The sequence below is a fragment of the Protopterus annectens genome, chromosome 13.part0 (assembly GCF_019279795.1).
Source record: "Protopterus annectens isolate FY-2018-M chromosome 13.part0, PAN1.0, whole genome shotgun sequence".
Taxonomy (NCBI): Eukaryota; Metazoa; Chordata; order Ceratodontiformes; family Protopteridae; genus Protopterus; species Protopterus annectens.
The window spans coordinates 31,963,951-31,987,385 of record NC_056747.1 but is presented as its reverse complement, the minus strand read 5'-3'; positions in this window follow the sequence as shown (position 1 = coordinate 31,987,385).

Genomic DNA, 23,435 nt, shown 5'->3' with positions numbered 1-23,435 from the left:
CTGGTTAGCCAACTTTCAGCTAATAATTAACCCCAGTAAAACACAACCAATGATATTCTATCCCACTATACCACCATTCACAATATTCTCAGCTAATAAAATCCATATCACGCCTGTCCAAAACACCAAACTTCTAGAGGTTATCAGAGATCACAACATGAAATTTGATATGCACATTGCACAGACAATAAAGAAAGTCCATAAAAAACTCAGAGCCCTATATAGATACAACAGTACCTCACCAATGACAGTAAAGCCACTATTGCAAGAACCCACCTACTATCCACACTCCTCTATGCCTCTGCCACACTCATCAGCCTATAAAAACAAGGAACAGGAATGGTGGCAAATATGCAGTCAAACAGAAGAAATTTATTTAAACTGCTTTTCATCAGCCCCAACAGCTGACTTCCTCAGAAACAATTACAGTCAATAGAAGGTTCATTATATATGCATGAATTCAATAAATGAGTACTAATTGCATTCAAGTTAAAGAGACAATAACTATTTATGTCATAAAAGTAATAAAAGCTATTTAAACAGAATAGCTAACTATGATAAATACTAAACAGCAAACACAGACTACAAATATGGTTAAAATGAGACACCCAGACATTAAAAGCATTAAAGGGTGGTATAAACCTGCCTAATGTAAGTATGTTATTAAAACACAGTGTGTTTTAAATGCATATAAAGATGTATGCTGTTATGATCACAGTATGTTTATGTTGGTTCACCTCTTAAGGCTATTTAATTTTAACACACTGCTAATCGAGCAGGAATCGTTCAGCCCTGGGAAGCTATAAGCATTCAATCTCACCTGCCAGGCTAATTCAAGTTCCTCAAGTTTGAGGGGTCCCGGACCTCCCCTACTATCAATTTTAGTTTGGTCAATAATAATAAATTTAAAAGCATGATCCTTGTAACAAGAAATATGTTTTGCTAATGCGTTTTCAAGTTTACATTTCTTTATAGCATATTGATGTTCGTACATTCTGTCACGTAGTCTTCTCTCGGTTTTTCCTATACAGAAGGCTGCACAGAATGTACACCTTGCTAAATATGTAACAAAAGTAGAATTACAGTAGTATTTGCCCTTCAGCTTATACAATGTACCATTAACCTGAAAGGAATTTGTTTCCTCTGCAAATTTACAAAAATTACAATTTAAACATTTGTGCATGCCAGGGTTCCTGACCACAGACATATCATGCTGTTCCAATAATGTTTTAAGGTTTTTGCCCCTCCTAAAAGTCACTCTAGGACATTCACTTACTTTTTGATAGATGTTTGGATACATCTTGAATAACTCCCAATTTTTCTTCAAGATAGCTAGGCATTGATTACTGTGTGTACTAAATGTAGTAATGAAGTTAGTTGGAGTGTTAGTGCCCTCATGACTAATGGTTTCAATAATATTGTTGTTAGTTTCTTCTAACATAGTTCCTGAGCTTATAGGTGGCACAGTAGGTTTGACACATAACAGTGGGACATAAACTCTGTCACGTCTCTTGTCCTTTACCTCCTGTATAAGCATATCTAAAAGGGGTTCGGGGTACCCTCTGTGGAGGAACATACTCTTAATTACACTACACTCATCAACAAACTCTTCATCCAAGCTGACCATTCTGGAAGCTCTCACCAGTTGTCCTTTAATAACAGATTTCTTTTGGTGAAAGGGGTGATTGCTAGTGTAGTGGAGAAAAGTATTAGAGTACGTGTTTTTCCTGAAAATCCTAGCTGTAAAAGTGTTCAAAACATAGTTCTTATTCAGGCATATGTCCAAATATGTGATAGTATTTGAGTTAAATGTGGATGTAAATTGTAGAAAATCAGTAGTACTGTTAAGGTAATCCAATACTAACTTACTATCACCTTCATCTCCATTAAACAAGATGAAAATGTCATCCAAAAATCTGGTGTAGAAAATGAAGGTGTTCGAAAACCTATTACCTTTAAAACCATACTCTGATTCCCAATATGCCATGACTAAATTAGCTATGCTACCCCCAGAGAAGACTACGTGACAGAATGTACGAACATCAATATGCTATAAAGAAATGTAAACTTGAAAACGCATTAGCAAAACATTTCTTGTTACAAGGATCATGCTTTTAAATTTATTGTTATTGACCAAACTAAAATTGATAGTAGGGGAGGTCCGAGACCCCTCAAACTTGAGGAACTTGAATTAGCCTAGCAGGTGAGGTTGAATGCTTATAGCTTCCCGGGGCTGAACGATTCCTGCTCGATTAGCAGTGTGTTAAAATTAAATAGCCTTAAGAGGTGAACCAACATAAACATGCTGTGATCATAACAGCATACATCTTTATATGCATTTAAAACACGCTGTGTTTTAATAACATACTCACATTAGGCAGGTGCTTTTAATGTCTGGGTGTCTCATTTTAACCATATTTGTAGTCTGTGTTTGCTGTTTAGTATTTATCATAGTTAGCTATTCTGTTTAAATAGCTTTTATTACTTTTATGACATAAATAGTTATTGTCTCTTTAACTTGATGAATGCAATTAGTACTCATTTATTGAATTCATGCATATATAATGAACCTTCTATTGACTGTAATTGTTTCTGAGGAAGTCAGCTGTTGGGGCTGACGAAAAGCGCTTTAAATAAATTTCTCCTGTTTGTCCGCATATTTGCCACCATTCCTGTTCTTGTTTTTATTAGTTGTTTTGCCAGTTTGTCTCGATACTCATCAGCCTAAACAAAGCAGACTTTAACAAACTAAACACTTGCTATAATAAAATAGCTAGGCTGACTCACCCTCAAACTTGACACATAACTGCATAGCAATCATGCAACTATCCTGGCTAGAATTACCCAACCTGCTCACATATAACCAGCTTACAATAGCCCACCAAATTCTATATTATCCTAACAGAGTTCCTGTTCTTCAAGGTCTACTTAATATCTACTCTAAAAAATGCCCATTAAGATCTAGCAATAAAGGACTGGCTGACACGGGCAAAAGCAACAATAGCACTGGGGACTCCTTGTTTTCCATTTATGTTACAAAAGCATGGAATACCATCCCTGTAGACATTAGGACCACTGAAATCAAAAATAATTTCAGAAACCTCCTCCGGTCCCATTTACATAGGTCTTGGTTATGTAATTGCTCTGACCCTGGGTAGCGTCACTTAATTAGATTGTATCGTACTTTAACCTTCTAAGAAAGCTTCCAACAACTCCTTTCTGTACTCTTAATCAATGTGTGTTTACTGTACTAGCCACTGATGAATGTTACAAAATGTCCTTTCAACTGTATTGTTTATTGTAGCACACTGTGCTGCTATAGTGTATTTCCTTTCTGCTCCTTTCTTGGCCTTGGAACTGTGCTTTAACTTTTGACTCTGTACTGTACGTTGTTAACATGTATTGTATTTACTGTATTTGCAGTACTAATCTTTGGGGAGCTTTTCTCCCCGGGCCACCGCTGAAAATGGAATCCATGCCCAGTCAGACTTTCTCAGTAAACAAATGGAAAATGAATAAGTAACCGAACCCTGACCCTAACCTTAAAATACAAAAACTTGCACACAAAGATGCAACACGTATTCTTCACTCATCCCTGACTCTAACACTAACTCACACAAACACGCACATACCTTCTTCCCCACTTACCTGTCTTGACAATATGCACCATCAACATTTCTACTGGTTGGCTATCCACACAGTTAACTTTAAACCACACCCCCTGTGTTTTTGTCGAAGAAATGGCATTGAACAAAACAGTGGATAACCCTTTCTTCATATAATTCAGGCAGGTACACCTCAAGTCATTAACACTGACTTGAACTATGACAGAGTCATAATGGTACTTTTTGTTCAAAGACTTGAGGGCAGGCATGGTCTGATGGATCCTGGCACCAGGCAAGCAAGAAACCATCACACTTTCCTTGTTCAGCCTGGTAAGAGTCACATATGTTTGTTTGGGTCAATGCCTGCCTTATGGGCTCAGTGTCTGTGACTTTGGGAGTGCTTGTGTTATGTGGGGAGGTAGGTTTCCTCTGATCCAGTACTGATGGATTTACTGCACAATAACAAATCAAACTGAATCAGAAATATTCAGTCTATGGCTATATATATATATATACAAACACACACACACATATAAATATATATATATATATATACACGCACATACATACACACACACACACACACACACACACATATATATATATATATATATATATATATATATATATATATATATATATATATATATATGCTATGGAACAGACTCCCCATCCACATAAAACAAAGTTCATCCCTGTCCATATTCAAGCACAACTTTGATCTGTGGATGGAAAACAGACCATTTACCCCTAGACTGTCCCCGTACTACTATTGGACAGAGGCAGCTCCTAAATGCTTTATCTCATGCATGGGTCCCCTCAAATTATCTATGGTATGATCCCAATTATTTTTATTAGGGCTAATATGTAATTAACAATCATGGTATGGATAATGCCAATCTCTAATCCAATGGCATAAGTTAATTTGAGCATGAAAAGTGAAATTGGCGGTTAAAATGGCCAACTACAGCAGCTAGCCTAGTACTTACCTATGCACCTATTAACCTATAAAATAAGTGGTATAATCTTCTGGTATGCACCCCTCTGCCATATAGTCAGAGGGAAGGCAATACTGCAATATAAACTTGGGAGGTATTAAGAAAAAGATGACACATTGCACAGTCCACTTTCTATTAGGATTGTACAGTGCATTATGGGACATCAATGCAAAACCACTTCCGCAGTGCAGTGGTATACAGACTTTAGCACATAGCACTTTAACAGCCTATTAGATAACATTAACTGCAAATGTGATGGTCTAGTGGTAGCTGATGTTACTTAGCCATGTGCTGCACCCCAGAACCTTACACCCTGGTTAAAGTAGTGCTGTAGAGTGATTCAAAGACAAGCTATGCTACTTTATTTTCGAGTAGAGATGCGGGAACTGAGTGCAGAGGTTCTATAGTGTACACCCATTGTCATGTGTTTGTCTTGGTGTCAGTCTGTCTGCGTGTGAAAATGGTTGGGTTGACAGCATTACCTGAGTTAGTAGGTTAGAACATTAAATACAATTGTTACCACTGTGATGCATGTTCATTTTGGAAACATGCATACAAGTCACTAATGAGCTTGCATGTCTTCAAATCACCAATTATCTGTGCAGCTTTTCTGGAGCACATTAGCAAAACAATATCAGTGCAACAGAGCTTTATTTAAAAGCATTCATTTACTGGCATGTTCTAAATGAGTACACACAAATACCCCTTTCTCTAGGGGGCCTGAGGAGAAAAGTTCCAAAATGCAAAACCTACATGTGCAAACAACATAAATGTATGCGAGTATAACAATAAACAAGAGTTACAAAGGAATGGGGTTGGGACATTCAGATGTAATCAATGTGGTAAAGTAAAAAATAAATGATTTTAGCACATTTAACATTTATAGCAAAAACAAAATACAATTATAGGCATCAGGAACTATCACCAAGAAATGTGTATCTGTAAGGTTAGAGGGGTGTTATACAATAAAAGGGGGAAGAACATCAGAAACTAGGAATAAGAAGAGCAGAAACAGTACCGTCGAAGAGGAAGAGGCAGCGAGGATGAGGAAGAGTCAGATGGGGCAAAATAATTGCACTCATAGCAGTGTGTGTCTTGAGATGGGGCAAGAGGTTAGTCTGCGACAGGACATGGGCATAACCATGAATCTCTAGTAGCTGCCTGAGTTGGAAAGGCTTAGTTTTAGTAATTTCTTTGACAGTGAGAGGTAGTACATCCCAGATCACAGACATTCTGTGGTGTGACTGCTTGCTTTTGTAGTTTGAAGGAACATCTTATTGGTGTTACAGAGCCATCCAGCAGGAGAATAAAGCTGAACATGATGAGACATTGTTCGGGTTTATAGATGACATTCTGGGTTATGACTAGTTGTAACATTGCTAAGGACTAGAATAGATCCAGCCAGCTAAGTTATTTCAGTGCCAGGCCACGGTGAACTCTATAAGGTTTTTAGTGAATTTTGTAATCTTGTTATAGCATTGCTCAACAAAGCTGGTTTGCGATGCATACGGATTAATCTGTGTAAGAGCTGCACAGAGGAGAGCATCAAGATTCTTGCAGATTAATCAGTGTTAGAGCTGCACAGAGAGCATTGTGATGCATGCAGATTAATCAGTGTTAGAGCTGCACAGAGGAGAGCATTGTGATACTTGCAGATTAATCAGTGTTAGAGCTGCACAGAGGAGAGCATTGTGATGCATACAGATTAATCAGTGTTAGAACTGCACAGAGGAGAGCATTGTGATGCATACAGATTAATCAGTGTTAGAACTGCACAGAGGAGAATGTTGTGATGCATGCAGATTAATCAGTGTTAGAACTGCACAGAGGAGAGCATTGTGATGCATACAGATTAATCAGTGTTAGAGCTGCACAGAGGAGAATGTTGTGATGCATACAGATTAATCAGTGTTAGAGCTGCGCAGAGGAGAATGTTGCACTTCTTGCAGATTAATCAGTGTTAGAGCTGCACAGAGGAGAATGTTGTGATACTTGTAGATTAATCAGTGTTAGAGCTGCACAGAGGAGAATGTTGTGATACTTGTAGATTAATCAGTGTTAGAGCTGCACAGAGGGGAATGTTGTGATACTTGCAGATTAATCAGTGTTAGAGCTGCACAGAGGGGAGTGTTGTGATACTTGCAGATCAGTGTTAGAGCTGCACAGAGGAGAGTGTTGTGATACTTGCAGATTAATCAGTGTAGCTGCACAGAGGAGAGCATTGTGATACTTGCAGATCAGTGTTAGAGCTGCACAGAGAAGAGCATCATGATACTTGCAGACTAATCAGAGTTAGTGCTGCACAGAGGAGAGTGTTGTGATACTTGCAGATCAGTGTTAGAGCTGCACAGAGGAGGGCATCATGATACTTGCAGATTAATCAGTGTTAGAGCTGCACAGAGAGCATTGTGATGCATGCAGATTAATCAGTGTTAGAGCTGCACAGAGGAGAGTGTTGTGATGCATGCAGATTAATCAGTGTTAGAGCTGCACAGGGGAGAGCATTGTGGTGCATACAGATTAGAGGAGAGTGTTGTGATGCATACAGATTAATCAGTGTTAGAACTGCACAGAGGTTTGTGATACTTGCAGATCAGTGTTAGAGCTGCACAGAGGAGAGCATTGTGATGCATGCAGATTAATCAGTGTTAGAGCTGCACAGAGGAGAGTGTTGTGATACTTGCAGATCAGTGTTAGAGCTGCATAGGGGAGAGAAGGGAGAAGGAATGTTGACACCATGTGTTTTCTAGCACAGCTCATTAAGTAAGGATAAGTCTCATATAAGACACCAAGACTTTTTAATCAGTCTTTTTTACAGTCTAATTTATGTGTATGTCAAATTTGAGATTTTCATCAGCAGTGACCTAAGAGCTTAATATGGTACAGCAGCTTGATTTTGGTCTTATTTGAGGATGTTATGGTGAAGAGTTTGTCTTGTCTGTGGATTATTTAGGCACGAACAGCATTCATTTCAATTCTGAGGTGGTGTTTAAAAAAAGGATGAGAATTTGTTAGCCCTGATTCAATAGATGTGAGGGATTCCTCTTTTATTTTTCTGTGTTTCCAGGTGGTTATTAGAGCAAATGATTTTGTAGACATCAGCATACTGCACATCTGGGGGATGTTTTCTTGTCTTATGGAGGTCATTTTGAATAGGGTGAGGAGTAGTGGACCAAGTATAGGTCCTTGAGGGATACCATCTGGTATGGTGAGAAAAGAGGAGCATGTGTTTAGCCATTTTACAGGTTGTGCCCTTTGAGAGGGGTAGATTTTGAATCTTGTGAGTGACGAGACTACAAGTCCTATGGATGATAGAAAAGGATGAAAGGTTGTATCCAATGCTTTTGAGAGCTGAAGAAAAACAACAGAGATAAGGTTACCCAGGTTTCTGTTATGGTTAATGGCACAAGTGAAGCTGAGTGATGACACTGTGATGTGTGTGCAATCTATTCTCTGTGGAGGTGAGACTGCTAGCCACAATGTGTCTGAGAAGCTGTGTATGCATGCAATTCTCAAGGACCTAAGCAAGAGGGAACAGTAGCAGGGGAGAAGTTAAGATGAATTAGTTTGTGCAGTAGAAGAGGATGGGATATGGTGCCAAAAGCCTTTGAAAGATGCACAGCAGGAGATGTACATTTGTTGTCCTCTCTGCTAGGGAAATGGTGTCAAGGCAGGGCAGTGGTACCCCTATGTTAAAACCACGCTGAGTTGGTGGTACTCCTATGTTAAAACCATGCTGAGTTGGTGGTACCCCTATGTTAAAACCACGCTGAGTTGGTGGTACTCCTATGTTAAAACCATGCTGAGTTGGTGGTACTCCTATGTTAAAACCATGCTGAGTTGGTGGTACTCCTATGTTAAAACCATGCTGAGTTGGTGGTACTCCTATGTTAAAACCATGCTGAGTTGGTGGTACTCCTATGTTAAAACCATGCTGAGTTGGTGGTACTCCTATGTTAAAACCATGCTGAGTTGGTGGTACTCCTATGTTAAAACCATGCTGAGTTGGTGGTACTCCTATGTTAAAACCATGCTGAGTTGGTGGTACTCCTATGTTAAAACCATGCTGAGTTGGTGGTACTCCTATGTTAAAACCATGCTGAGTTGGTGGTACTCCTATGTTAAAACCATGCTGAGTTGGTGGTACTCCTATGTTAAAACCATGCTGGGTTGGTGGTACTCCTATGTTAAAACCATGCTGAGTTGGTGGTACTCCTATGTTAAAACCATGCTGAGTTGGGGGTACTCCTATGTTAAAACCATGCTGAGTTGGTGGTACTCCTATGTTAAAACCATGCTGAGTTGGTGGTACTCCTATGTTAAAACCATGCTGGGTTGGTGGTACTCCTATGTTAAAACCATGCTGAGCTGTTGGTACTCCTATGTTAAAACCATGCTGAGTTGGCGGTACTCCAATGTTAAAACCACTCTGAGTTGGTGGTATCCCTATGTTAAAACCACGTTGAGTTGGTGGTACTCATATGTTAAAACCGCGCTGAGTTGGTGTAAGCAGATTTTCTTGAATTAAGTATTGCATGCCTTGTTTATGAATGCATCAGAAACATTTGGTCTACCAATCTAAACCTCTTCTGCAACATCAACAGAATTGTTTGGAGGTAGAGGTATATTTAACAGAGGATACCGCTGCTATGGAACAGACTCCTCATTCACATAAAACAAAGTTAATCCCTGTCTATTTTCAAGGGCAACTTAGATCTATAGATGGGAAACAGAAAATGTATCACATGACTGTTCCCTCTACTACAAATGCACAGATGTAGCTGCTAAACGCTTTATCCCATGCATAAGTCTCATGAAATGATCTGTGGTATGATCCCAGTTATTCTCATTAGGGGTAATATGTAATTACTGACCATGGGATAGGTAAGGCCAATCTATAACCAAATGATATAGGTTATTTTGACCACAAAAAAAGGAAACTGATGAGGCTTAAAATGGCTAACGGGCAGCTAGCCTGGTTCTTATCTATGAACCTATTTATTCAAAGGGATGATGAATAAAACAAATAATTATAAAATAGGCAAGTATAGTTTATAGCAACATAATCAGCATTGGGTGCAGTTAAGTAGTGGTACATTAGATCAGATATAATAATATGCATTTTGTCACAGCAAGAGTAGAAGACAGAAACACGGGAGAGAAGAAAAAGTCACTCACGTGTATATGTACATACAATTGGTAGTTTAGGAGCAATTCAGCTTAGAGAATAGCTGGGGCATTGCCAGAAATCAGGCAGGAACAGTCTTAATTTATATTTGAAGATATGTACATTGTTGAGGAGTCTGTCTGGAGGGGGAACGGAGTTCAAGGATTTTGAGTAAAGAACATATCCTGCATTGTTGTAAGCTTTGTGAACAGAGAAGATTTTTGTCAGCAGAGAGGAGAGCTTTTTTGGTGGACTGGAGTTGCGGTATACCACTTAGCGCAGAGCATTTTTAAGAGATAAGAGTTAAGACTAGTCTGTGTGTAAACTGAAGCTGAGAGTATGTGAGGTAGCAGAAGCCAGTTCGGGTAACTAAGGGGAATACAAGGATGTGTAGAGTATGGCTTGTGCAAACAAACTTTCCTATTTTATTATAACATTGCTCTAATTTAGTTGTCAGGCTGGACTGGGGGTTGTTGAAAATAGGAGAGGCATACAGAATTACAGCAGAGGGTAGGTGTATGCTAATGTTATGGGGCTCCTTTCAGTAACACATTATTTGGCTCTATGTAGCAGTTCTAACTTCTGGTGTGTTTTTTGGATGTTTGCTAGATGTGCAGGTTGAATGTCACAGTATCATCTAATGTAGCACCTAGTAATTTAGGATTGATCATGACCTTGATATTTGTGTTGTTTGCAGAGGTGATTTGAAAGTTATCTTTGCATTTGGTATGAGAATTAGGACTGAAAAGGAGAAGTTCTGTCTTTTTTGGATTTAACTTTAGGTCTGATTTTGCTACCCAGTTTTCCATGTAGGAGAATGAATCTTGTGTGAGCTACTGTAGAACAGAGCAGATTTGGGTTACATCACTGGTAGACTGGACTAGTTCAGGGTGTTTTGAGGCAATGTGTAAATTAACGATAAATACATTAAACAGGAATGGTCCCAGTAAGCATCCGTGGGGACCACTGGCAGAGAATGGTAAAAAGGTTAAGGTCCTATATTGCATATAACAGCCTGGGCTCTGTCAGACAGGTAGCTGAGAAGCCAGGGGAGACAGAAGTAGGAAAGATTAAGGGGTGCTAGCTGATGGAGCTTATTCAAGATGGCACTTCCCATTCAGAGCCAACAGTCAATGGCAATATATTAGTAGACAACTTCAGCATTAATTTTACCCACAAACCTTTTATTCATAGCCCAAAAATTTCTGAAACCCATACATCCCATATTATCACAAAGAACATGTACTGAAGGTGTTAATGGACACCAGGTCATGAGAATGTACCTTTTTGTTTAATAAACAGTAGTGAGCATGCCCTCACACAGCCACTCCTTAGACTGAACACATGGTTGTTTAATAAACAGTACTGAGCATGCCTTCACAGAGCCACTCCTCCGACTGAACACATGGCTGTTTAACAAACAGTACTGAGCATGCTCTCACAGAGCCACTCCTCCAACTGAACACATGGCTGTTTAACAAACAGTACTGAGCATACCCTCACAGAGCCACTCCTCCAACTGAACACATGGCTGTTTAACAAACAGTACTGAGCATGCCCTCACAGAGCCACTCCTCCGACTGAACACATGGCTGTTTAACAAACAGTACTGAGCATGTCCTCATAGAGCCACTCCTCTGAATGAACACATGGCTGTTTAATAACCAGTACAAAGCATGCCTTTACAAGCCGCAACTCCAATGGTTTAACACAAGTTTATCTGCAAGATTTATCACTGCAGTTTGGCACACTGCAATGGTCATTAGCATAAGGTTGTCCCTATGAATAAATCCAATAATTATGGAACCATCAGCTTGACAACCCTTATCTGGAAAGCCATGGAATATATTACAGCTGACCTCATAAATGATGATGTCAAACATTATTTGGCTTTGACTTTGTCAACGGGAAGCTCTTTCCTAATGAATCTAGTTAACTACAGGTTGTTGTTGCAATAAAACTAGACCTAGACAAAGTGTTTACCACTGTACTTTATACAGGCATTGTATGTAAGCTAAATTCCTTAAAAGCAGCTCCCTGTGTGGTAAGATGGATGTCAAACTGGCTAAAATACAGAACCCACAGTGTGAATGTCAACTGCCTCTCATCACAAAGTATGAACATAACGAGTGGTGATCCCAGGACTCAGGGTAGGGACCCTTCCTTTTCAGCATTTACTTTTCTGACCTTCAGACTGGGAATGGGACATATGGTAAATCAATCTGAGAGTAACTGTAAAAAAAAAAAAAGGTTCCCCCAAACCCTTCAGCAAGAACTCACATGTGTAAGTAGGTGGTGTATAAAAAACAGTCTCAAAAAGTGAAGCAACATAGAGTATAGACAACAGCGCCAACACAAAGGGAAAACATGATTATGGACCTTGGTAAATAGTTTAACAGGTTATTCTCAATTATAAAATGTAGTCAAAAAATCCTTCTATGTAGCACAATTAAGAGCCGATGAAATATAAACTAGATCTAAGGAGGTCACCACTCCTGCACTAAACTTTTGATTAGACCAATTATTGAATACAGTGTCTGCTTCAGCATGCATCTCATTAGCCATTTGAAGCAACTGGAAAGATGTCAGAGGTTTCTAACTGAGAAACCCTCAGGATTATAGACCTTGAAGTAGCAAAAGAAGCTAGAAACACTGTTCATTTTTTATATTTATTTATTTTTTATTAATTTTTACAGACTACTGAGGGATGATTTCCAACTCACCTTCAGTGCCATTAGAGATCCAGTTGCCTTGGCTCTTCTGTGTCTCCCCAAGTCTGAAATACTAGAACAAGAAAATAAATGTTCTCTTATCAGACACTTCAACAAATTCAACAAACCCCTTTGTATGTACAAGTTAAGGTTATCTTTCTAGTTGAGTGATATACTTGTTATGAAGAAATCAAACAGACTGCCCAGACATTTCTAACAAAGAAAAATTAAAGGCCTTAAACCCTTTGACTATCCTGGTAGATCAGCACAAAGCCCCTATACTCACTATTCTACCAGCTGCTCTGTGGTGACCTGTGTCTCACTTTTTTGCAGTCTTATTTTACTTCTTTAAAATGATTAAATGGGACAGAGCACTAAACATCTGAGGACTGATGTCAGCCTCAGCCCAGGGGTGTGATTAAAGTACTTACAAAGCAAAGATAGTTAGTCATGAGAACCTCCTGGCTGGAAAACAAATATGGCCATTCTTACACATTACTCTGTTTTTTAGCTATGGGAACATAACTTATGCAATGCAATTCTGCCCGCCCACTGATAGGAGTCACTGATGTAGTAGGAATAGCAGCCTACCACCTCCCAGGATGACCATCCTGGTGATGGCCACTCAAGCTCATCCTCCCCAAATGATCCCTTTAGCACCTATGACACAAGACAAACACAGCTCACCTGGGGTATAATGAGAGCTTTATCCACCTGTTCTATGGAAGTGAGAAAGGACAGTTTGTTTTAAATGGCTACACTATTCTTGTGGAAGACCATGATCTTTACACATCAAATCCTGTAGTTCAGAAGTGATGACTACTAGAAAGAGGGGCTTTTAGGAAAGGAAATGCAATGTGGCTCAAGTTTCAAGGTTAAAGAGAGGCTTAGCAAGTTTTTCTAATCATAAAGTTCATGCCTAAGGAAGGAGAAATTGGTTTTCAAGCTGGTCTGAGATGAAAGATGTCTTCTAGGATCTGTTCAAAGTTTGAAAAGAAAGGACAGTGATCTACAGGGATCTTACAGAGGTGTATGTTAATTCTTTGTCACAAAGATCTTTAAGCATCTTACAATGTGAGTGTCAGAAGCAGCCCGGTGCTATACAGGATGAAGTTTATTTTCCAATTTGCAAGCATGACTTCCTGATGATGTGCTTCTTGTACTATTAAATTAGATAAGCTGGAGAGCACTATGCTGTGATCATCTATCCTGCTAGTTTAAGGTGTTGAACTCTGGCTATACTAAGAGCACCCATGCTGTGTTGAGCAGTGCAGAAGGATGGAAATAGCAGGAACCTTTCCAAATTCATTTGAACTAATGCAAAAGAAAAATAGCTGAGCAGAACTTACAGATTTGGGATGCATGGCTAGGTTTAAAGCCTCCCTGGGGTCATTAGCCTAAACACCTTTTCAAAGGGGGACTTTCCTTTCGACTTGCTTAGTTCTCGGTGCCTCATGTGACTGCACATCCTTGTTAAGACTGCTATGTTCATGTTCACACCATACAGTTGTAATTTAAGCTGCCTTTACTCTGTAAGTGTGAAAACACAAATAGTACTGCTTGGCTGGTTTTGCAGCCAATACTACCTCTTATAACTTCTGCTTTGACACAGTAATTTCACTTTACGGACTAGTTGTTAAAGCTGTGAAACGCGAAAAAACAACAACTGTTGAAACTTCAACACGAAAACACGATCACCGAACAGAAATCTATCAGTACTATAAGTAACGCACTATGAGGTAGCGTACTGAACAAGGACAAGTTTATTTAAACGTAAGTTAAGTTATATAAAACAAAACAACGTTTCGTCTTCCTAAATAGGAAAACTTCTTCAGAAAAAAGTCAGACAACATTCCACATTATTTTAAAAGTTTCCGCTCAAGTGTTCAAATGCTTGAGCCAATCAGTGAGGTAGCTAGTTGATTAGTTCTTACAATTAAAGAGCTATCCACAAGGCAAAAACTAAATCTAATCTCACTGGTGATCACAAAGTATAAAAAACATGAAATTATATCCACCTCTCAAGTCTTTGAGGGTAGGAAAATTAATTTATAAAACATATCTCTTAAAAATATATATATATATATATATGTACGCACTAGCATAAAATAAAACAATTTTAACTAGTTTTTGTTGTTAGTGTTCAACCATACATTACATGTAAAAACACTCAAAAAGTCAACGATAAACACACCATGTGTGCCATGTTATGCTAGCACTCATATCTGTTAAATATTAAAATTATTATTAAAATTATTAAATTGTTAGTGTGCTAATAAGACTACTTTAAAATGTAATTGCGGGTACTATTTACAAACCAACCTAAACGGTGAAAGTACGTAAATGCACATACACACTAATTTCATAAAATGAACATAGAGGTGATACATAAAAAACTACTAGTTATAATGGTTTATTTTAATTAAGCAATAAAGCTTGTTAGGCATAATAATGTCAGATCAAAAATAATTATTTAATCCTCCAAAAAATGATAATAACTTTAATAATAAATTTATATGTATGTATATGTATAAAATATTGATATATTAAAAAACATCTATATGAGGCTTATGAGATTCAGCATCTCAAACTACTCCTGAGTCTCAAAAGATAAGTGATATTACAATTGTCATTAAGTCCTGGGCAACTAAAAGCATTTAATAATAGTTGCCATTCTAACTCTCGGCATTCCAGTAAAACTGATGTCGGTCCTCCTCTATTATCCAATAACAGTTTGTCTATAGCTAAAAAGTGGAAAGAATGATCAGAATTTATGTTGACATGTTTGGCTAAAGCATTGTCACACTTATTTTTAGAAATTGCATAAATATGTTCATAAATCCTGTCTCGAAATTTACGATCAGTCTTCCCTACATAAAAAGCATCACAGGCTTTACACTTAGCCACATAGATAATACTCTTAGAGTTACAATCTAATCTGTGCATGATGTAAAATTTCCTATTTCCGACTTCTAGAAAACTACTGTTCTTAACATGTTTACACATGCTACAAAAAACACATGTAAAAGACCCACAAATTCTATTATACTTTCTCAGTTTTTTACTTTCCAAGAGACTTTTCAAGTTTGCACCTCTCCTATACACAATAAGTGGAAATGGACCAATTCTCTCCATTAATAGATTGTCTTTATATAATAAACACCAATTTTTAACCAGTGCCTCTCTAACTTGGCCACTGTCATTGTTAAAAGTTGTTATGAAAGACCTCTGTTTACAGTTTGTATAAGCAGAGTCACCTTTAGGTTCATTTGTGTTCAAAAAGACAGAACTAGTCAATGTGTTACTAATCTGAAGTGCATCTTGACTCTCAGTTGTTATTGTTATGTCCTCATTGTAGGATGATGTTGAAACTAAGATAGGACTAAATATACCTAGTTTCCTCTTGTGTGTAACTTCCACAATGAGTTCATGTACTAAATGGATAGGATATCCTCTACTTACAAACATGTTTTCCAGTAATTCGCACTCCATCACAAAATCTGCTTTAATAGAACACATCCTAGCTGCTCTAACTAATTGACCCTTAACCACAGAACATTTCTGTTTGTAAGGGTGAGCACTAGAGAAGTGTAAAAAAGAATTGCAGTACGTTGGTTTCCTATAGATGGTAGAACTCAACTTAAAACTACTTAGATCTTTAGATAGCTTAATGTCCAAGTAGTCTATACTCGTAGTGTTAAAGTTGTAAGTAAACTGAAGAAAAGTTGTAGTAGAGTTTAAATACTCCAGAAGCTTGTCCACTGCAAGTTTGTCGCGTTTAAAGATGATAAAAATAGCATCTAAAAATCTGGTATAAAACAAAATAATAAGTTAGAAATTTCTGGCTTGTCGAAGACAAATTGTTTTTCCCAGTAGGCGACAAACAAGTTAGCTAAGCTAGCACTACATGGGGAGCCCATAGCTACCCCATGTTGTTGCAAAAAATATTGACCATTGAATGTGAAAAAATTGTTAGTCAAAATGATGTCAATCAATTCAGAGACTACATCTATGTCATTAATTGAGGCTCTCAGTTCCCTTAACATTAAAGTCACCCATTCCACTGCTTCTAGATGTGGAATCGACGTGTAAAGGTCGACCACATCTATAGTTAGAAAACTATAATCATGGTCGAAAGATAAGTTATTCAAGTTTTTTAGAAGAGACCATGAGTCCTTGCATACTTGTGGGATTTTTCTCAAATACTTTTGGAGAATAAAATCAACCTTAGCACAAGGGTACATTAAAGATGCATGTGCATCAATGAGTGGTCTCATGGGGGGATTCTGGATGTCTTTATGAATTTTAGGGATACCAAACATGATGGGCAGCTTTGGAAATGGTATATTAATGAAATTATAAGTATCTACATCAATTTTTGCCTCAATAAACAAGTCTCTGAAATAATTTTTGACTCTGGACAAAGCTATATTGTATTCATTCAATGATACCTTCCAGTAAGCTAGATTGTTTAAAACTATTTCCGTCCTATTGTTATAATCTGTGATGTCAAAGATCACTATGCTGCCACCCTTATCTGGTTTTATACACCGTACCATAGAAGATCTAATAAAGTCCAGAGCTAGGGTTTGTTCAGCAGAAATATTGTCTTGTCTAGAGCTGTGGTCGTGTTTATGAGTATGTGCAATATGTCTAAAGTCCAATTCACAAACACCTTCAAACACAGGTAATAAAGGGTGCAATGGAGGATTAAAAGTACTTAATGGCTTAAATGGAGCATGAGGTGTATAGTTATTACCTAAGAGAAAAGCAAGGTTCAGTTTCCTCAGAAAACATTTCAAGTCCAGCAATGTTTTAGCAATACTCATATTTCTACTAGGTACAAAGGTGTTACCTTTGCTAGTAGTTCCACTAAGTCAGCTTCAATAGTAATTGTCGAGAAATTGTAAATATTAAAGTCGTCATTAACATTCTTTAATACTAACGGTCTAGTAAAGTCACTGTCCAAAAAGCTTAAAGGGCTCTCAGTTATCTCTTCCTCCTGTTGTTCCAGGGTCTGTTCCCCCTGTTTCGAGTCCGTTGTGGCTTTGATGGATTCTTGGAATGGGATCCTTGTTGAAAAACCTGCTTGTCTACATGGTTGTTAATAGCTTAATTTGGGTGTTGCGTAGTGTTGTTATTATTAATAGATTGTAATCTTTCACTACGCCTTAATGGTTCAGGTCCTAGTGCAATGTTAGGATCCAAGCCCATATTACCAGCAGCAGAGTTCTCCATAGGTGTAGACAAGTTATACTCATTAGTATTATTAATGTTAAGCCATACTTGAGTTAAATGGGGTTTGGGATAGGCTACCCCATTTGCATAAGCTACTCTGTCCCTATTTAGTTTGTTAATTTTATTATGTTTTAATTTTTCTAAAAGCTGATCAATGCTGGTAAAAACTCTTTCATAATCAAATTTGTATCTGCCAAAATCAATGCTGGACTTAATGTCATTATCAAGTTCATTCACTTCCACCATAATGTTCTCTATTTGGATAGAATAATGTTTAATCATTAATTCCATCAAAGAAAAGCCAGAAGAATTAAACAAGTCCACTAGTTCTCTGTGAAACGGAGAATCAGGAAGTAACCCAGTCGGGAACTGAGAGTGCCGTAGACCTTTAGGCACTAGTCTCTCTGTTAAACATTGCTTAAAATAAATTACTTCTAGTTGCAATTTTTTTCAATTTTAACAGTTTATAGTCTAACAATTTAAGTTTATCCATAATACCTTGTGTGTTCATGTCTTGACTGGTAAGCACTTGAACCGGTCATTCCCCATTAGGGCTGAAACCAGTAGCTAAGTTTCCTGTGCTATTCAACCATAGTGATAACGAAGGAATGCCAATAAGCCCAGTGCCATTACTAGAATTATCGATGTTGTTACCCTCAGCACTAGTACCAAATAATTTTAATAATAATTTTAATATTTAACAGATATGAGTGCTAGCATAACATGGCACACACGGTGTGTTTATCGTTGACTTTTTGAGTGTTTTTACATGTAATGTATGGTTGAACACTAACAACAAAAACTAGTTAAAATTGTTTTATTTTATACTAGTGCGTACATATATATATTTTTAAGAGATATGTTTTATAAATTAATTTTTCTACCCTCAAAGACTTGAGAGGTGGATATAATTTCATGTTTTTTATACTTTGTGATCACCAGTGAGATTAGATTTAGTTTTTGCCTTGTGGATAGCTCTTTAATTGTAAGAACTAATCAACTAGCTACCTCACTGATTGGCTCAAGCATTTGAACACTTGAGCAGAAACTTTTAAAAAAATGTGGAATGTTGTCTGACTTTTTTCTGAAGAAGTTTTCCTATTTAGGAAGACAAAAACGTTGTTTTGTTTTATATAACTTAACTTACATTTAAATAAACTTGTCCTTGTTCAGTACGCTACCTCATAGTGCGTTACTTATAGTACTGATAGATTTCTGTTCGGTGATCGTGTTTTCGTGTTGAAGTTTCAATAGTTGTTAAAGCTGATCAGGACTATTGACTTATTCAGTTATATGTATTGTACTGCTAGGTAATTGTTTTCCTCTCATCTCTTGCGATATATTATACTTTTTCAATAACTGATAGCATTTTATACTGTATATTGCATTCTGGACATAGCAGTCATAACAAGGATGTGAAGTCAGGGTCACAGCTGAAAACAGTCCTTAGCCCAATGCTGTAAAGATGCTACAATGGCAGCTAACTATGTAAAATTGGTCTTAGGTTTTGGGAATTAAACTGCATCAGTATTAGTGCCCTTTTCCCCAGTCTGTATATTGAGTCAGGGTTTCACATCAACAATGACCATCACCTAGCACCAATGTTCGCACTGCTGAGTGTCTAGCCCTGTTGTAGGCACAAATGAGTTTTTAGAAAGGTTTCATTTTGTTATGATGCTATGCTAATATGGTCTTTGTTTTTTAGGAAGAGAATATTTACCCAAACGTGATTTTGTTTTAAAAGGTGTCATTTTATAAGATGCTATAATGCCCCTTAACTATGCAAATTTGGGCTTACATTTTTAGAACAGAGTTGTTTTAGTCAAAAATATTATTTTAGAACAGTGTCATTTTATAAGATGCCACAGTGGTCCCTATCTATGCAAATTTGTTCTTTTCTTACATTTAAAAAATCTGTTACCAAAAAGCTATCACTTTATAAGAGCAGATTTATGAAACTCAGTACTGATTTTGTTTTAAAAGCTTTGATAAAACCAACTTTCAGGCATTAGTTAAACAAAGATAAATGCATCTGTAAAAATTATGCAATAGTGAGTTATAAAACTTCAAGCACTAACATGTTGGTATAACACTGTATTTATTGAAAAAAGAATATAGTAAAAAGTCAATGTTATGTTTTAGGATTTGTGAGTTGACAACTGACAATATAGCGGGGAAGGTTTTATTTTTGCTTCTGGAAAATAAGTTTGGAAGGAGGGGTAACCTAATAGAATGCTTGATGATATTATCTTTCATATTGTAAATGAAGATTTGGACAAAGGCAATATAAATGAAAACAAGCAAGAATGGTCACAAAAATGGCAGGCCGCAGTGGTGGTAACACATACCTGACAGTACAAATAATAAGGCAAATTTGAAAAATAATTACAGAATTTTAATACTACCTCTAGATTGCTAGGCTTAAAAAAACAGCAGATAATATAATGTGCCAGATTCCAAAGGAGTTGCTCTCAGTATAAGTTTGCCTTGTTTCTGAAAGTTTTGCTCGCAATGAAAGTTACTTACTTCTTTGTAAGGGCTATCTATAAGCAGGCTTACACCAGGGAATCAGATTCCAAAAGACCTGCTTTGAGTGTAAGTGGTCACCTACACTGAGAGCAAGTTTTCTGGAATCAGGTCCATTTTTTTAAATAATGATGGCAACAGGGATGGATGTAATTTTGTGAGGAAAGGAAGTTTCAAGTGCATGGTATGCAATATGTGCTAGTTTAAAATGGACACAAAGAATACTGACTGTATTAATTCAAGTAAGACCTATGCTTCCCTGGGCTTCTCTATATGGGGTTCTGAATATGTGGATATGTGAAAAACTGAAGGTAACCTTAAATTTATTATTATTGATTTATTTAGCAACCCACACATGGCAAGAACAAATAATTATATGCCTTATGTAAAGACAATAAATATATATAGGTTTTATTTGTTTATTTACTTATTTTTGTTTTTGTTTTGTGTGTTGAATCATGTAGCTAAAAATTATAAGTGTGAAAATAAAGAGTCAGATGTTAAGGGATTTGAATGGCAAATAACATTGAATGTTTGTTTTAATGGGTGACTTAACATTTTAAAATGCTTTAAATGATGAGTATGATATGAATTTTAAACTAATTATTTACCAAACTTTAAAAGTTTTTATTTTTAGCATCATATGCTATTAGATAATGTGTTAAGTGTAACATATAAAGTATGTTGTTTTACAACTTCAGTGGGATAAAGTTCTTTAAAGTACTGTAAAGATGATAGTGTTTACTGGAAAGCTATAATTCCTGATTACATTTCACTTCTACTTGTCACTTGGAAGTAGTTTTTTACAGTTATATTTTATAAAAACATCTGCTAACAATGTATTCCATTGTTTGGCTGATTTTGTGAGGAGTGCAATCCTGGTTCATTCTGTCTTAGAGGCAGAGGAATTTAATGAGTTGAATAATATCTCCCTACATTCAATCTCCAGTTCTTTTGTGGTATGTATGGCTTTTCTTTGTGGCAGCCAAAATAAAAATGGTCAAAGGAGTACAAATGGACCAGTTAATGGTGGTGATAAGCTTCCAAAGGAGACAGCTACCAAGAGCTCCATAAGAATAGTTGCCAAAGTACAGAATGGATGATAAGGAACTAGTAAGAGTGTATTGTTAACTAACAATGGGGGAGTAGTGTAATAAAATATTTAATAAACTCAACAATACTTAGTAAGCACTCCCATCTCCAAATTAAGATGTATTCAGACTAAGGTATGACAAAAAACTCAAACACTTAAATAATGGAATAAGATCATATGATTTGGTTCATGCTTTAATTATTTCCTTTTAAGGAGTTCCTTAAAGTTTTCTTTATCATTCAACCCTGGATACTAACATGCCTCTCACTTTGGATACCAGCTGTATTCCCTCCAGTCTAATTCATCTTCTGAATAAAATCTTCTAATGAAATTAGATACATTGTCAATCACTGCAAACAAAAAATGTTTACTTTTGCTGCAAGAGCTGGCATGTTTTGCTAGGGTATTTGGAAAGTCTCCTGAATTAATTGAATACATGTGGCCATATATTCTGTGCGACAACTCCCTGGTAATTTTTCCTATATAAAACACAACACATGTCATGCAACATGCTGCATAAACTAAATGTTTATGTTTCTCAACACAATTTTAGAAACTCCTGTTTTAAAACTATACGTTTAGAATAATTGCAATTATAACATCTATTCATTCCCCTCTTGGGGGATAAATTGTCAAGATGAAACTGAAAAAAATCCTTCAAATTCATCTCCCATTTTGTTTACAAACTTACAAACAGTCCAGGCATTTCAGAGGCAACCCCAAATGACTTGGTTCCATATGGGCTGAGACTGTATAAGGGGATTATCTTAGAAATATAGAACGAAACAGTGCATCGTGTCTACATAGGGGAAACAAGAACAAGACAAAAAGGAGGTAAGTGTTTGACGAAATGGAAAGTTTGCTGGAAGCTTTTGGTATGGGATCATAGTTCAGCTAGGTAAGGTAATTTGTCATTATTCTGCTATTGCGCAATCTCAGATTTAGTATATATAATTAGCAGGGGAGTGTGGGCAGGGGACAGTGGAAGATTGCCCCCCCATGCAAAAAAACACTTTTTTTTCATTTTGATCACTTTGGATTTACTCTAAAGTTATTACTGTTTGAATGTTTGATCTTATAATCATTCAATATTTGATAAAACACTCAAACAAGGTTAATGGATGCAATTACTGTACTTAAATCTTTTACTAGACTGTCAAATTTTAAAGTTTCATTTAAGGATATTAATAATAGTAATAATAATTTGAAAAGTTCTGAATTGTGTATACTCAGTATTTTTAATTCTCCTTTACATCCCCCAATTCCTGGTTTTGAAAAAAAAATTGTAAGAAAGAAATTTAAAACTTGATGTTACAAAAAAAAAAAAATAGAAAAAAATCAATGTGTCCCAGGATGAAAGAAAAGTTTTAAGTTCTTTGGCCAATGATCCCCATCATTAGGATTATGAAGGCTGATAAAAGTAGGGTTATGGTTGTTTCAACAGCATTTGTTTAGTAAGGACATTGAAATGAGAGAGGAGTGCATTGTTACAACCCTCCAGTCAGGAGGGTTGCAGCATGATGTATTGAACTTCTGGAAAGTGAACCAGAGAGTGGGAAAGATCAATCTTGGGGAAAAGTAATGGGCAGACGTCAAGATCTAGCAGCAGGTAACAGAAAGGAAGGAGAGACTATTACTATGAACAGAAGTTATTAGCAATGAAGGAAGACAACCAGAAGTAAGAAAGAAATCCTTGACAGTAATAATTTTTAGCAAAGCCGAGGATGCATTGTTATCTCTTCCCGAGATGTAAAACCAGAGGAGATAAGGTCATTTATTCATATAAAGAGAGATTTTGCAATATTGTTTTTGAAAAAGAGACAGGACTGGAGACATTTCTAGGGGAATTTGAAAAAAGACTGTCATCCTTGGAATTCATATGTTTTGAAAGCATTTAATAGAGAGACAAGAAGAAAGTTCATATTCAATTCAGAACTGATGTTGAAAGAGAAACTGCAAAGAGACACTTGATTTAAATGTGTCAAGATGTTATAGATGCAACTAAAGTTTATGACAATAGCGGTTTATGGACTTGGGATTGGGTATGTAATGTTGTGCTGAAAATGAAAAATTATGCTATTGTGCATATTTCAAGTG